Source organism: Peromyscus eremicus, chromosome 8b (assembly GCF_949786415.1).
Source record: "Peromyscus eremicus chromosome 8b, PerEre_H2_v1, whole genome shotgun sequence".
NCBI lineage: Eukaryota > Metazoa > Chordata > Mammalia > Rodentia > Cricetidae > Peromyscus > Peromyscus eremicus.
In genome coordinates, this window is record NC_081424.1 from 21,431,447 (window position 1) to 21,448,707 (window position 17,261).

The 17,261-nt window shown below is 37.0% G+C and overlaps 1 long non-coding RNA gene across 2 annotated transcripts in view; it reads right to left on the reverse strand.

Moving 5' to 3' along the window:
• Positions 1-1,475: 1,475 nt before the first annotated feature.
• The window catches only part of LOC131918828 (uncharacterized), a 30,507-nt gene continuing 14,721 nt past the window's right edge, over positions 1,476-17,261 (reverse strand). The window contains exons 1-4 of one of the 2 annotated variants that reach the window (XR_009381096.1): positions 13,371-13,731; positions 11,888-12,080; positions 6,101-6,167; positions 1,476-1,587 (exon numbers count right to left, since the gene is read on the reverse strand). This is a non-coding gene — a long non-coding RNA (uncharacterized LOC131918828). Of the gene's footprint in view, positions 1,588-6,100; positions 6,168-11,887; positions 12,081-13,370; positions 13,732-17,261 lie in introns of those variants that run through there. The other variant, XR_009381097.1, reaches the window with a different exon arrangement.

The following is a 17,261-nucleotide window of genomic DNA, read 5'->3' on the forward strand; positions in this document are numbered from 1 at the left end:
AGTTGCAGGACCAGGTGGGACATAGGAATTTTATAAGTGGCTGTGGGACCTTGGTGCCAGGCAAGCACAGGAAAACTTCAGCTACATCCACTATGAAAAAGAAGTAAATCTTTACTAAGTCTGTACCTTTAGGATAATAAAACTAAAATGCTATTCAGTTCTTTTAAGAGCTTCTATTGATCATCCATGAATGTTTCTAGATTTCTAGCGAATGGTACCCTCTGCAAAATGCTGCAGGAACAGTACTGGATCCACTGCACTCTGGGGGAGTTAGTAAACTATAATTTTAGTTTTGCTCGAAGATCATTTGAATACCATGAAAATAATTTATTTCTTCTCTTACCATAATTCTGTATTATCAGATAAAAAAATATTATAAAAGTGAAATACCAACTGTTCTCAAATGAAGGAGCAGCCAATTCGAACAATGCCATCTAGTAGGATGTATTACATGTTTGTGCAAATGGAAGCTATTTAAGAAAGTCATAATGACTCTCACTTTCTGCCTGTTGTTATGTCCTCTTAATGAACAGAAAGTGCTCATTGGTCATACTCTTGTAGTTGCCAAGAAGTAATCAGAAAGAAAATTTCAAAGAACATTTTATTCTTGACATTATGGCTCTTGGGAAGAGCTTCCGTGGTTTGTGTCACAATTAATACTAACACAAAGTCTGTTTCCTGTGATCTTGGGAAAATCTGTTTAAGATCCTCTGACTGGAAGCAACCTTCATAGGACTATGTAAAATGATTCAGATCACTGATATATCATCTAGGATTGAGAAAATATTTATGTAGATTATTTACAGGTTTAAATAAAATAACCCCATTATTTCATCAGATTATAAGATGTCTAAGAGGCAAAAGAGCCGACTGGTCACCATTGTTTAATCCCTTATTCTCTACTTTTATCACTTCTAATGAAGAAAGTATATAGAAATATAAAGAGAGAAAACAGTGTTGGTATTTCAGACATCTTTGACAAACTCACTTATGAATTTTAACACAGTTAATAATTTTTACTGACATTGTTATATTAATTGAAAAAACCCAAACCCACAATGGAGTGTCACTGTTTCATGTCAGTATGCAAAATACAAAAGACATTTTGTGTCATGTAATTGTAAATGTTAATGCCTTATTTTTTATAATTATTTTTTCTTGTTGCTATACACACCATGGTGTTTCTATAGCTTGTGAAATTACAAATCTACTTTACCTGATACCACCTTGACTTCCAAGCTATACCACCCAGTAAGAAGGGTAGTGTCTGGTGACAATTTCTTTGAATTATATACCAATTATATTTGGCTTTCCTTCTGTTCTCTGGTTTGTATTATATTTTTACGTTTCACAGTAAAATTTTTACTGTACTTCAAGTGCTTCAAGATGTTTCATTTCAGGAACATGTTGGTGCAACGTACCTGTGACCAACACAGCCTTGTCATCCATAATAATAAGTTAACTCTTACCTGGAAAACCTGCCAATAAGGTCTAGGAGAACCACCTTTCCATATCTTCTGTATCCCCATCATCAGCACCATTACAGTGTACTATACCAGTTTCAATGATGTCCTCTTTTAAAAGTCTCTGATGAACCAAAGAAACTGATGTTTTATGAGTATAACTCATAGAAGGGAAGATACTCCTCATATCAGTTTCACAGAATGGTAAAATCTTAAAAATGATTATAATTCATTGCCCAAAATGATTTTCTGTCATTTGTTTAACTAACATCATCTGTGAACACCAATGTCTATGTTTTGTCTTTAAGGTAATCAATGCCCATACATTCAGTATTCACTCGACAAATATTTAATGATGACTGTCATTGTCAGATACTGGTGGGAGTTATTTCCTTTTGCTATCCTTAAAGTTGAGAGAAATTTTTTAAGTCAAAAAATATCCAGACTACCAGGGGGAAATGCTCCTTTAAATACCAAAAATGAAAAAAAAATTTACTCAATAACTTCAGTATCTTCAGTTGAATATTTTATGTGATTTTGTGTATATGTTAGTCTTTACACAGGCTTAAAAAATACATTCAAAGCAGGATGTCCAGGCAAGTTGACATTTGGTAGCCTCAGTAAAGCCAACACTGACAACATGCTGCTTCCTTTAGTATCTTTATCTTCTCTTTTTCAGTGTATGCATGCTCCAGGATGCATACCTATTTGGGGAGTGCAGCAATATAGCCTTCTGTTACGTTAAGAGTTTTGCTTCAGGGAAGCAATGGCCTCAAACCTCTGTTATTGGAAGTTGCTTCTCCTCAGACCTCATGTATTACAGGTAGGGAGCTGGATGAAGCATAATTCTTACTACAGCAATTTTCAGTAAATTGTTCTGCTAAATAGAAATATATTACCTGAAGGCTGCAAAAGTGATGATAAACCTGACCCTTCAGCTCTGCTTTTAAAGGTCATTTTGGTTAAATGTAGACAAATTGTGGTACAAAGTACCTTTGCTTGCTGTTTCCCACTTATACCTCCCCTCACACCTCATTATGCTAATGTAATGACTTATTTGACAGAGCAGTTTCATCCATAATCTTGGAAATATATAATGGATTTAATTTTCAAGGTTATATTTTCAGAAAACTATTAATGTTCCTTTCAAAGTCATTGAGACTGAGTTATGTTCCAGCAAAATATTAAGTACATTAAAGGTCCTTCTCAGATCCAGTAAAGCCAATCAGCAATCCAGCTACAATTATTTAACAGCTTAGAGCCCAGCATTGTTAAACTTATTATGAATTAGCCATGCTCACCATTATTTTGAAAAATTAAACCTCTCCACTCAATTCAAACTTCATCAGAGACTGTCACCAAATAACTTTTTTTTCTAAAAGTGTCAGAGCCTTTTTATTTTTAAATGTTCATTAGCTAATGGTCTTTAAATATTCAAGAAATGTTTTTATATTATTTAAATAAGATTATTTTTTGTTATTAGTGAATTTTTTTACAGTGGAACACATTTGCATATACCAACAATTTTCACTATGTGGATAGAGGTAACAAGAGGCATTTAAATTTATATAGACAATATTAAAATAATCACTGGTACTAGATTATATTAATAATCACTATACCTCATAATTAAGCACCTCAACCTCTTCAACCTAGGGATGATTGATACCAGTAAGCTGGCCAACAACTCCACACAGGACATGTGTCACCTGGGGGAAATATCTGCTAGTCATTCTGAGACAAGTTTGAGACATGCTCAGAGAACTTTAAGTAACAGTGAACCCACTGTCCCCTCTTTATAGCCGGCATTTAGGTTGCTCTTGTGGTGATTCTGTTCCATATCCTAGGAAATGGAGCCTACAGAATACGCCAAATTTTAGTTGAAAGAGACAATGAATGGCATTGGTGGTATACGTGTGTTTGTTACAGCTCATTAGCATGCTATGATATTTTTGATACTTTACAAAATCTGGGACTCCTTCTGTCAGTGGTAGTATAGTTTTAACTACTCATGGGAATGTGCAGACACTGATATATATATATATATATATATATATATATATATATATATATATATATATGATTTAGTAAGGTTTGAGGCTACATCTAACAGGGTGGTTCCTAAGTAGCCATGGACAGGGTTGTGGTTGATTAGGTAAAAGTCTAACCCACAGGAATTCAGGACATCCCGGTGCAAACAATGTCAAGTTTTGTTTCGGGTTCTCAGGCAATATCGATTAGAGGAATGAGACCCCATCTAAGGTCATATATATCAGGCTTTACACACATGTCACTACTAATTTAATTTAATATGTATGGGTGTTTTGCCTACATGTGTGTATGTTCAATTCCCAGAGAGGCCAGAATGGAAACTAGAGTTAAAGATGGTTGTGAGCCACTATGTGGGTGCTGGGAGTTGAACACAGGTCCTCTTGAAGAGCAGCCAGTGTCCTTAACTGCTGAGCCATCTCTCCAGCCCCTTGTTGCTACTTTAACATGCAATATCTATACATGAATGGAATACTAGCTCTATGTCAGCTGTCATTCCAGCAAGTGTCAATGGTATTGGGGCCCTTGTTTGTGAGAGGCTTTTATCAAACTTCAGAACATTCCTTTCTTTTCTCATGTCACCATATTTTCTGTATCTTTTGGCCCTGCCTCACTTCCATTTGGATCACTTTACTCCAAGTTTCAAAGGTGGATATTGGTAGTAGCAAAATAACACACACACACACACACACACACACACACACACACTAAGGGACACAATAAAGCCAAAAGGCTAAGAAATTGCATATGAAGAACTACAAATGCAGTGAATGTTCAGATATTCTGTATGATTAGAAAACCAAGCACAAAGAAAACAGGGAGATGGGCTAGAGATAAAAGGCCAAGCCAACCCAAGAAGGGAAGGAGAACAAACGGTGTATGTAGAACAGTGTAATTTCCAAAATAAAATAATTGTGTGAAGTTTTCCCAGGGGAGGGCAAGGCAAATGGAGGTAAATAGAAGTAAAATATAATGTAAAAGGCACACTGAAAAGGTGTGCTCACCACCATTCAAAAGTATAGAGGGGAATTAGGAATGGTCGGAAATTAGGGAATGATATAGGAGACTACAGTTTCTTGCAAAAGATACTCATTTGATCAGAATGAAGGAAAATTGTATGTGTATTAGTTGCTTTTCATGTTGTTGTGACAAAATACCTGAGGAGAACCAACTTGAGGGAGAAAGGACATATAATCCTACCATGGCAGGAAAGGCATGGTATGTTCACGTGTTGTGGAATCATCTCTTTGTACACAGTCAAGAAGTGTCTTTGCCAAGACACCTTCTGATTGGTTTAATAAAGAGTTGAATGGACAATAGCTAGGCAGGAAGGTTAGGTGGGACTTCCAGACAAAGAGAGAAGAGGAGATGAATCTAGGTGGAGAGAGATGTTAAAGAACACAAAAAGGAAACAGGAGGTGCAAGGTGGAAGAGAGGTAAAAAGCCATGAGGCAAAATTGTAGATCCATGTAAATGGGTTACTTTAAGTGAAAGAGGTAGTGTGACAAGCCTAAGCTATAGACTGAGCTTTCACAATTTAAGATAAGTCTCCATGCAGTTTTTTGTGAGCTAGCAGCCCAAAGAAAAATCTGTCTACATTAATCAGGGAGAGAGAGAGAGTACAGCAGGTGTTTGCTTACATCTCAGGGGATCAGAAAGTGTGAATGTTTGAAAGAAAATGGCCCCCAAAGGGAGTAGCACTAGTAGGTGTGGCTTTGTTAGAGTTGGTGCGGCCTTATTGTAGTAAGTGTGCCATTGTGGGGGTGGGCTTTGAGGCTTCCTATGCTCAAGCTATGCCCAGCATGGAGGACGGTTCACTTTCTGTTGCCTGTGGATCAAGATGTAGAACTCTCAGCTCCTTCTCCAGCACCATGTCTGCCTGCATACCTCCATGTCCTGCCATAATGATAGTGGACTAAACCTCTGAACTGTAAGCTACCCCAATTAAATGTTTTACTTTATTTGAGTTGCTGTAGTCATAGTGTCTCTTCACAGCAATAGAAACCCTAACTAAGACAAGAAACAGACAGGAGTGCTGGCCTTTTCCCCTACTTTGTTCAGTATGAGTTGCAAGATCGTGAGCCTATGTTGTCTATGTTCAGAACAGGTCCTTAGTTATTTCTCTATGTAAACACCCTCACAGACATGCCCATAAGTATGTGTCCTAGGGAATTCTAAAACTACTCTCATTGACAATAAAGAGTAACCACTGAAATATCTCTGTAAAACCTGCCAGAGATGGCTGGTCATGATTAAGATTTTGCTGAAGTAGCATACCATTTGTATTGTGTCCTTCTAACTCAAAGGAATGCTCCCATCACCTCATAACTAAAGAAATACAATAACTCTGTTCTAATTTTCAAAGGCCCTGACCTACACTAAACCCAATCTGCTGACCTTAGGATGCTAGACTCACATACTTTTACATATGGACTCATTGTCCTACATACATTTCAGCAAGTGAAAAAAGGTATAAGAAGAGGAAATGAAGTTCAATGCTTTCCATTCAGGGGAAGGAACTATAATTTATATATATGACTTTCACTCATATACCCTTGGATGCGTCTAATTTACAATATCACTCTTACCTAATCCAAAACCATTTGCTCTTTGTTGGGTATCTCTTGAGTTCTGGATTGAACCAAGTTCCTTCAGCTATGAGAAAGAATTTAAAAACAAAACACAACAGGCTGTTTGATTAGAACATCTGGTGCAGGCAATTAAAATAGAGAAACAGGCTGAAATAATGTAAGCAAACCAATACAAGGAAGGAACAAGAGACATTCAGAAGGTATTTACAGAGGTAGGGAGCAGGGTGAGAGCATTGCTTGTCAGAGTTCTAATTGGAAACAACCTAAAACAACATGGAATCTATTAGAAAGCACTGAGAATGTCATAAAACTAACACACAGGCTAAAGACAATTGCCAGGAGTTCAGAGAAGCTGAACAGGTCAGCATATTCCAGAATATTTCTCAGGACCATAATAATTATATGGTCTCTAGCATGAGTTTTTCACCAGGAGATATAAGCTGCAAGGCCAAAAGACTCCAGCCTCAGCAGCTACTCAGTCTCCCAAATCACTTACTCTGTATGGCTCTCGACATTCCTCCTAGCATGAATATGGAGTTGGATAAGCATCCACACACACTGAGTGTCTGAGTGTACTGAATGAGCCCAGAAAAATGGAGGTTCCAGGCCTGTTCTGGCTTCTTCAGTATATTCTGATGCAACTGCCCACATGTACCAAGTACATACAAACACATATTCAAAAAAAGTGAATAATTGAGAACTTCCCTCCCTTCCATTTCAAAGAAACTACAAGAGAGAAAAATCTAATGGATGCCGTCTGTGTTGGAAAGATTTTCTTCGTAATTCAGTAGCCAGAATTACTTGTCAATATTTAATTAGATATGTATAATTAAAACAAATATATGATTGTGCTCCTCTCAATAGTCCTTATTTTTAAAAAAGCAAAAGCAAATACCATTTACTTAAAAACTAAATTTCCCTTGATTTGTTTTCCAAATCACTTTCTCTACATCCACATGTCAGAGGAGGATTTTAACATTATCAATTAATTTCTCAATTATTTCCTAAATAGTTCTGTATAGTTAAAACAATAAAGACAGAAACACAAAAATATAAGAAACTGAAATCATCTTTATATCAGTTTAAAACCACATCTTAAAACAGATACGAGAATGATGACTCTGTCCAATGCTGTGGGAATTTGTCTGTCAAATCCCCCACAGGGAATGATGGCTTAAACTGGAATGGAGGGAAAAAACCAGTGAAGCAGAAAAATGTATTTGAGCCGTTCGACTAGCTGACAGTATTATGATTAAATTTGACATACAGTAATCTAGAAATCAAAATCGCAAACTACTTAGTACCAAAATAAACCTTATAATTTTGGAATGACCAACCTTGAAGATAAGTAAAGTCATGTTGGAGAATTGAGCATCTGCACTGGTAAGAACAAAAGCTACTTTAATTTAAAGGGAAAATGGCTTCTTTCAAGAGGACGCAAAGCAAATATCACATTTCCTGTATCTGTTTTGTGCTGGTGCGTATTTCTGGACGTTTGTGCTTAGCAAGGAAAAGGGAGAAAAAATGTAATAAAAATAATGAGTTCTATTTAAAAAACACACAAGATATATGTGAACATACTTTGAGTTCAAAATGAGAGAAAAATTGTAAATAGCTAATAAGCAGCTATTGAAATACACAAAACTATCTCCCAGTGATGCAAAATCCATTTTCCTTAAGAACAAAGGATCAATGGAGAAAGAAATTAAACCATTCTAAGTTGGAGTGGGAAATTAAGTTACTGAGGGCAGCAAATGAGAGTCGATGATGGATTACTGCTTTCATTACCTTTGGGAAAAGGGGATATAAAAGCCACATCATTAATACAGTTTTGTTCTTGAGGATCCCAAAATAACTGGAAAGAATGTCTAATAAGCTAGGTGTATGTTTGCTAAAATGTTCAATATCGTATCTGAAAAAATTGTCACAATGTGGTATTTTTCTAAAACATAAAGCTGTGGAGGAAACTATAAAAATAAGCAATTTTAATTAGAAGTACAAATTTTAAATATTTTCATTTACCTACCAAAAGCATATGGCACATAATCTAAAATAGAAAGAGAAACATCTAATACCATCTTACCTCATGAGTTTTTAATTATTAATTTGTTTCTGTGACAATTTCCCCTGTGCATGTAAGGCATTCTAATTATGCCTCCCACTCTTTCATCCCCTTCCTGTCTCTGCTAGTTCCCCTTTCCATCCTACAAATCTGTTTCCCACATTCATGACTTTTTGTTTTGTGGCCCACCAAATTTAACCAGGACTGCTGGTGGCAAGGGGATTAGAATTATCCTTTGGAGTCAGTGGGTGTCCCAGTGGATACACAGCTGAAGACAAGGACTCCCCTCTCCCAGAATCCACTAGTAGCAAATAGCTCAGAGCCAACCACTCTAGCTACTGTGAGTTCATGTCTGCAATGACCTTGCCGTGCCTAGAAAATGACAGTTCCCAGCCCTTCTTCCTATCCTCTAACTCTTGCATTATTTCTGCCCCCTCTTCTGAAGTAGTCCCTGAACCTTAGACAGTATGGTATACAGGTCTTATTGAGGGTTGAGCCCTCAACTATTATTCTTAGCATCTTGTGCAGCCATTACCTTGTGATTTTTTTTTGCAATAATTAAAACAAAGTATATCAAACACTGTTTCTGGTACATTACAAGGGATCCATAATTTAATAATAATTTTCCTATAATAACAACAATAATGTAAAGCAATAGCAGTACTAAACACAGTACTAGAGGCTTAAAAGATGACAACCAATATTAATGCCCAACAGACCACAGAAAAGAGTCCCTGCTCTTTCTCCCATGTTTTAATCCAAAGTCTGTAAGTGAGTCATATAACCTCATCAAACCTTAGACTTCTTATTTCTCAAATGTGTGGTACAGTAACTACCTTGCTAGGCCTTGCCTCTCAGCACAAAAGTATGTCCTCAAATGGAAACAACCTCAATTATTTATAAATGAAATTTGGCTACATTTATTGTATTGGCTTCTTGAAGTTACAAGGATATACAAGGAAGAGGCAGATGTGGTGGTGCATGCCTATAATGTCAGCATTCAAGAGTCTGAGAGAGGAGGATCAACATATAGTTGAGGCCAACCTAGACTACATAGTGAGTTATAGATCAACCTCAGCTACAAGATGAGATGCTATTTCAGAAAAAAAAAAGAAAAACACTACAACAATAAGATTATATAAGTAAGATGGAGATATCCAAGAATTGAGATATATTTCAGAAGCTAACAGAGTTGTACTAAAATCTGTTTAGAACCAATATTGGTCTTTACCACCATGAATGAAAAAATCTTGTGATTATGTGGGGGACCTGCCCCATTTTTCCCTGGGTACTTTTGAGGAGAGAAGGATAAGAGATATTAAGTTGAAAGAGAGACCTAGCAGACAAGAAGAAACACAGAAACACAGAATAGCTTCAGGAGGACCCGAGTCAATACTCAGTGGCCTAGAACTTGTTCAAAAGGGCTTTTTATAACAATACCAAGGGTCTAGGCAAAAGACCTCCCCCTTGCTAGATACAGCCAAGTGTAGACCCTTCCAAACACCTGGTACCCAGGCTCGTGGTCCAATCATCCTCTTATGCAGTCCTGCTGGGTAAAGCAAGCTCAGCTCTCACTAGGAAACCTCTGAGGGCTCCCACAGGATTAGAGTTGCACATAAAATATAACTAGCCACAGCTGGGGTAAATGCATCAGGTATTAATGCATCTCAGCTCTCATGGCTTCACTATTCTTAACTATGCAATGAGAAGGAGATCCTTGAGATAGAGAGTCTGTCTTTAATCACCAGCAAATGAATCTAGGAACAGACAATTTCTGCAAAATTACTGTGTCTCAGGAATGTAGCTAGTCCAGATTGGTGTTGCTTAATTGTACAGAATGACAACCAGCGAGAAGAGCTCATGATCACCAGTGCACACCAACAGTAAACCAATTGTTGTTGTTGATTTGTTTTGTTCTCATAGTACCTATATCTCGCCAACAATTTATTGTTTCACCACAATTCTTATATGTGGAAAATAAAGACAATTTTCTTGTTCAATGATTTTTCTAGCAATTATTTTATCTATAAATTAAAAATCCTATAACCCCAAAGATACTAAAATTCTAAGCAAATACATTGAATAAGATTCCATTCTGGGTATTCTAAGAATGAAACCAAACTAAAGCTTTATGTTCCCATCATAATGTGTTATTGGACTCTGCAAGTCCTAGGAGCTGGGTAATGAGTATCAGGGGATTGAATGAAAAATGAGGACATGACTGCTCCTAAATATGGTGGAGGAGAAAGTTTTTTATTGCAGATATGAGGGAGAAAACAGCCAAAGGCATTACAAAAAGTCCAGAGTGAATCAGGCAATGAGAGGTAAGAGAGGAAGGAAGAGGAACAAAGGGATCAAGAGAGCGTGTGAGAATCAAGAGGATGGGTAGACAAAATGGCTGGGCTATATAGGAATCAGTGAAGCTCAGGGGAGAGAAGCGAGGCTCAGGAGCGGGTGAGATTTAGGGTAAGGGGCAAGCTATGCCAGTCAGGATGACTCTGTTACAGGTACTTGAGATGCTGAGAGATGCTGGGAGAACCTGGGAGTCAGAGTCCACTCTGATACATTAAATAGGGACCTCAGTTAGCTAATTGTCCTTGGTTTCTTTGAGACCTAACAAGGTGGCATCTGAAACAGTGATTATAAATGTTGACCAATACACATAGTTCACTGAGAATACATGTTATCTCTAGATTCTATTGCTTCCTATGAACATTGATAAGCCTGAGATGCACTCTTCTGCCATTTCACCTAGATTTCACCCCTGATTCTCAACTCATTCTCTGTTTACTTCAAGACATTTCAAATGTTCTGTTGCCAATGCCAAACATATAGATTAATTTAATCAATTAGACTAAATATTTCTCTTCTAACTGTATCCCATGCTAACATCAGGAATGATGCATCAGTACAATATATTCTCAAAACAAAGTGGTTCTTGCTAAGAATGATCTATGGAAATAGTTTTATCTCTAAATACAGATGGGAAACTTCTTTGTGAGTAAAAGCTCATTCAATCATATGTGATTTCTTCTAATAACCATTAAATGAGATTGTTACAAAGAAAGATTTTGAAGTTATGTGTTTGTTTACAAAAGTCACAGGATAGCCTACACAACTTTGAAATTTTATAAATATTAAATATAACATTTGGGAGACTAATAATAATATTGCTTAAAAGTCACAAGAAAAAGGAAAACTAAAGATAGAATTTTGAAGTCAAAACCTGATGCTCTTCCTCAAGAAGAATCAGTAGGGGAAAATTTGGTGTATTTATGATACTGATAGACACCTTAAACAAAACAGAAGTTGAATCACTGATGATGCATTAAGTAGAGTTCACCTGTGGGAAGAGGACACAGCCAGGTTTGTAATGTATTGAAATGATACACCCTACACCCATGATGAATGTGATATTTGTCTGCACTTGCTTAATTGTACAGAATGACAACCAGCGAGAAGAGCTCATGATCACCAGTGCACACCAACAGTAAACTCCAAGAAGAAGCCATAGCCACTCTTTTCCAGGAACTGAAGACTGGACTTGGAAGCTACAACCCTTTCTGGTACTTCACTGGCCTTCCAGGTAATTTCTAAAGGTAAACTCCTCAGAAGGCTAATTTCACCTAGAAAATGTGAATCATAAATGAAAACAACATATCACGACCCCTAAAGGGACTCAGGAAATAAAAGACCCTCTTTGTGAGTTATGTTTTGCTTACCTGAGGGTGATGGAGTTTTCCCACAGTCTTGGACTACATTTTTTTTATTGAAGAAATAAACTGATGCCGTAAAAATAATTTTGTAATCCAGGTTTTCCTCTTCTTGCTATGTCTTTTGTTTAGGCATTGTAATTTCTCTGTGAAAGTTCTCTGCTTGTGGTTGCAAGTGCAATATCATCATCTGTGGGTAGAACTGATAAAGAAGCAATATGACAGAGTACTCCAATTTTAGCCAATCATCTCACACATTAGAGTTGGCAGTAGTTTCAAGGGCTGGGTCATCAGTGATATTAATGACCACCGACCAGGAGAGCAGTGCATGAGACTGAGTACAGAGCAGGGAGATCGTGCTGCTTAGGAAACAAAGCAAAATACACGGAGTCAAGACAGATAAAATGTTTAATGTCAGAATGTGAGGCAAAATTTTTCAGTACAATTTTCATATTAAAATACTTTTGTTTGCCCAAAGATATTTTTCTTGATTTGTTTTAGAAATACTTTGATGAAACATTCAGAGGGAGGTGGTTGATAGGATAGTCCAGATCACTGAGATATCTATCTGTATCAAAAATCCTACAAGGTGATTAGTGCTCAATATTTTAGCCACTCAGAAAATTCAAGTTCTAGATAGTGCTGAAATGTGATGTTCTGAGTCATGGGAAATATGAATGTTATTGTTCAGTCATAGGGATTAAAACAAGAAAAAAAGATGTAGATGGATAAAATGTAGAATATTCATGTGATAGGTTACTATGCTGTAATGAAAATGATCGAGTTACTAACAGACACAAAAGCATGGAGGATGCACATGACACTGATTGGACAAAATCCAGACATAAGAAAGAAGGTACTATGGAGTTGGTTTTCCTAAAATCTACACAAGTTAAAACAATATATGAAGTTTTGCCAGAATACTAGTCAACTCTAAGCAGTTGGGTAAACTGTTCTCAAAAATGGACAAACTGAGGGGTTCAGAAGCAGTTGTCTGTCTACACTGTGGTTACATGATGTCATAGTCTAGTTTCTGGTACTAAAACAAGTAACCGTAGATTGTCTTTTGATAAATAAATATTTCTCACTGTTCTAAACAGTCCAATGTCAAGGTACAGATATCTGCTCAGAACTTTTTACAACAACCAAACAAGGCAGAGGGTCTCTCAATGAGAGACCATATGAAGGAGAAAGGATAAGATTAAGTGAAAGTCCCAGATGCTGAACTTGTTTGTAATATCTACACTTGACAGCTGTCCCACCCTGGTAATAATAACTGTAATCTATCTTCAGTACAGAGCCCTCCTGACCTGGTATCTCCAAATAGCCTGATCTCGCAAGACTGCTACATTATCAGTTAAAGTTCACATGAGTTTTAGAGGGGGTATTCACACTGTGATATTATTATGCAATTTATAAAAATCTATTCAGTCAAATGTGTGCCTTACACTTGAATAAAAAAATTGAATTATGTGTAAAATCTTGAACTCACATGGGTCCAGCTTCAATGTACATCTGTGATTCCAAGTAATTCCACCAGCAAATGTAAGCTTCTTCCTTTCCATACTTGAAGTTCACAATGTAAGGTGGTGGGGTGGTGGGTGTGCCGAAGACTTCAGAGAGAAGAAAGAAATAGATACTATAGCAATTAGACATCTAATTAGCTGTGTGTTTTAATACAATTGGATGTGATTATCTGTGCCCTCGGATATGAAACAGTCTTCTCTTGTCAGACAAGTGACATTTTAAAATGCTAAACTTCATTAAGAGAAACAGATACAACTCATTAAGATTCATATTTTTACTTATTAATATAGACACTCTTGGTAGAGGAATTTAGATTACTTTGAAGAATTCTATTGTGAATTCTCTCATATAACCGAAAGGAAGATGACACTATTATTCAGTTTTTGCAGTCATCAGGAACTGGGAAGAAAATACACAAAATGAACCCTCATCAGCTAGATTTGAAAGAAAGTTTGTTTCTGCTTTCTTAACCTGGAGGTATTTCTTCATATGAGCATCTTCATATTTTGTGACACACTGTGCGTGGAGACTAAACATAATAATCACTTGGAGATTGCTAATTGGATATGCATGCTATTGTGGTTTACATAACCAATTAGATTGGCAGACTGAGTCAAATACATAGACAAAAGTATGTGTGAACAAAGCTCTTCTGTTTTCATCATTTTGTGTCTGAAAACTTCTCATTTCTTCGCCTTGGTGAAAACTGTTCTCTTTAACATGACCTTAAGAAAAATGTCTAAAGTATTTTTTAAACATTCTCTTGGCTGAGTTGGAACAGGAGAGTAGAGTTCTATACACTAGTTCATGGGTTGGTTTTCACTTTCTCTTTGTCTTCTTGGGACTGGTCTATTCCTTTATAGATATTGATAATTTTTACCCACACCCCACTCTTATTATTTTATTTTGCTTTTTTTTCTAATAGCTTCTGTTCTTTAAAAAGATGAAAGGAAAAAAAAAGAAAAAGAACCCCTGTGTTATTTTGGGATTCTTGCTTGCACACAAGAGCCAACTATAGACAGTTTAAGATGAAGGGAAACATGAATTTTAAGACACATACAACGGGACTCCCAAGGGAAGATATGTAGCTGGGTTACTAAAATCCCTTCCCATAGGTCCCAACAACAAATCTAGTCACAATTCTTCCAAAGGTCACGCTGGAGAACCAGTAAATTTATTAGGCTTCCTTAGAGAGCATAGATGGGTTAATTACAGGCGTCTGGCTTCTCCTCCTTGAACAGGCGGTAGCCCCTCTCTGCTGGAGTGTAAGCCATCAATGAGCACAGCTGAGAAAGTCTTTTGAAAGGGAAGGGTGCAGCTGAACTCTGCAGAATGACGGTAGCTTGCCTTAAAGGACCGTCAGTCAGTAAAAGCTGACGTTCAAGAAGGGAAACAGGAGTGCTTTGCTTGAATAGTCATTTGCATCTTATGATGTGTTTTCTTTGTTCATCTTTTTCTCCGTGTAGGCAATTTCCTAATTTTTCTTTTCTGCAAGATGAAATATGCCAGGGTTCTTAAGAATCTATGCTCAAATGCCCCTAATCTGCCTTTTGGTTCTAATTCTGACAGGAGAAAGTAACTGTGACTATTTGGCAAGTTGTTCTGGCACAGTACAGGGTACCTAAAACTGTCCCCTTGGGAAGGCGGGCAGAGGGATTATGCAGAAAAGCATGGAGTTATATATAGCGTGTCATACCACCAATGGCTGTGACTCTTTCCCAGAGCATATTCAGTTTTTTGTATTACCCTATCACAATTGAATGGACAGTTTCTAATTTTGAGTTCCAGGATGCTTGAATGCCAGTTCCATTCTTGCATTGGTACAGACAGAGACTCAATGTGAGGCCCTGTTTAGATAGCAGTTATGTTGCCATCATGAGATACAACACATTAGTGCTTAGGCTCAGAGGATGGATTAGAGTAAGATTTACCCACAAGGCATAGCAGGCATTCTACAAATGGTCTACCCAGTTCCTAATTGTTCTCAGAGTCATGCCTCTGAGAAATGTCACAGACACATTCTTTTATAGAAATGTTAACTGAGGGCATGCACAGGACTGTGGCTCCTTTGGAGATGTTCTGGGAAACAGAAAATAAAACTCATGCGAAGTTATGTTTTGAACAGACTGAAAGAGCCTCTTCGAGGTTTATGAAATAGATTATTAAAGACTGTTGAATACCTTTCTACTCCTCATCTAACCCATACTTTTATCTTTATTAGATAATGCAGCATAGTCAGAGGGCTATCTAAATTTGCAAATTACAGGAAACAATGTTTAAAGCCCAATTATGTAGGAAAAAAGGAGGGGAGATAGAACTTTATATGTTAAATTTGGTATATGGACAGTAATGATCCAAAGAGTAGGGAAATTTTCTTTCTTCATTTTCCTGTGGTTTACACTGAGAAATTGCACAGTCTTCTAGCTCAACAAATCTGACTGCCCTCAGCCAGTGTGCTTGGCAAAGTTCACTTCATTAGTTTAAGCTTCTCTTTCAAAGATAAGACAATTGCAACTTAGAACCCCTTATTTCTGATACTTCATGAAAAGAGGAGTTGCATGTAAAGTAATAATAATAGCAAGGACAGAATTGTGTGATTGTCTCATTGTCCCCATCAGTCCTGCTAGGATCTAGTACCTGTAAATGAAAGACAAAGGCAAGACATCCAGTCATGGAGGGGGACACTAAATCCCTTGCAGGGAATCGGCTGGAACAAAGTTGCTAGCGTCCTTTAAACATCCACAGAGCTTGCATTGTGAAACAGGTGGCATTCTGATTCATTTTGTCCACACATTAGCCTGTGAATCAGTGGTTCTTAACCTTCCTAATGCTCAAACACCTTAATACAGTTCCTCATGTTATGGTGACTTCCAATCATAGTTTTTTTGATGTTGCTACTTCATAACTGTAATTTTGATGCAGTTATGAATTATAATGTGAATGTCTATGCTTTCCAATAGTCTTAGGCAATCCCTGTGAAAGGGTTGATGACCCCTAAGGGGTTGCAATCACTAGGGTGAGAACAACTGCTATAAAGAATGCCACTGCTCTTTTTTCTGTCCAGATTAGAAAATAGGAGTGAAAAAAAAAACTTAATTTGTCAAAGTAATTGTGTTTTTGTAGATCCAGGTGTTGACCAATGTACCTGATGCTATTGGACCATGCATGTAAACTGACTTGGTACATTTTAGACATGGGCAGTAAGGATATTATGATCCCTCTCTGAATATAATGAGACTTTTAGAACTGGAGCCTATTATAGGCCGTACTCTAACTTTATAAAAATATGTGTGGTGGTATCTCAAAACATCCTCTGATAGTCAGTGTCCTGACTATGGACAGACTGCACACAGCTACTCTCAATCTCAATGTTCCTCAGATGAATCTCTATTCCCTTTTAGAAATTCTCAATCTAGAATTTGTGAACCTCACTTATTTAGAAGATTTAAACAATGTACACATAATTATAGTCCTGTGGTCCCTAAGCTTGCCCATCAGTTTACTTGTTTGTGAACACAGTTGCATATCATGGAAGATATTCCCATCATCCTTTGAGGCCAATGAATTGTCAGGCTTTTCATTACTCAAAAGCCTTAAAAAGAAAAGTTATCTCACTCTTTGCCAAGAACATCAAATCACTTCTAAAAAGACGAATTATGTCTTATGAGTTAGTTCCATTCCTATTTTCAAGTATTTTCCCCCAATTTTAACTTTGCCATAACTTAAGAAGCCAAGGAAGGGCAAGAAAGTGATTTCCCAAGGGGCTGAGGAATGAGACCCTACTGAGTACAGAAAAGAATTCACTGTTTACAGAGCTTTGGAGTTGATCCTTAACAAAAGGTAATCTAAATTCTAG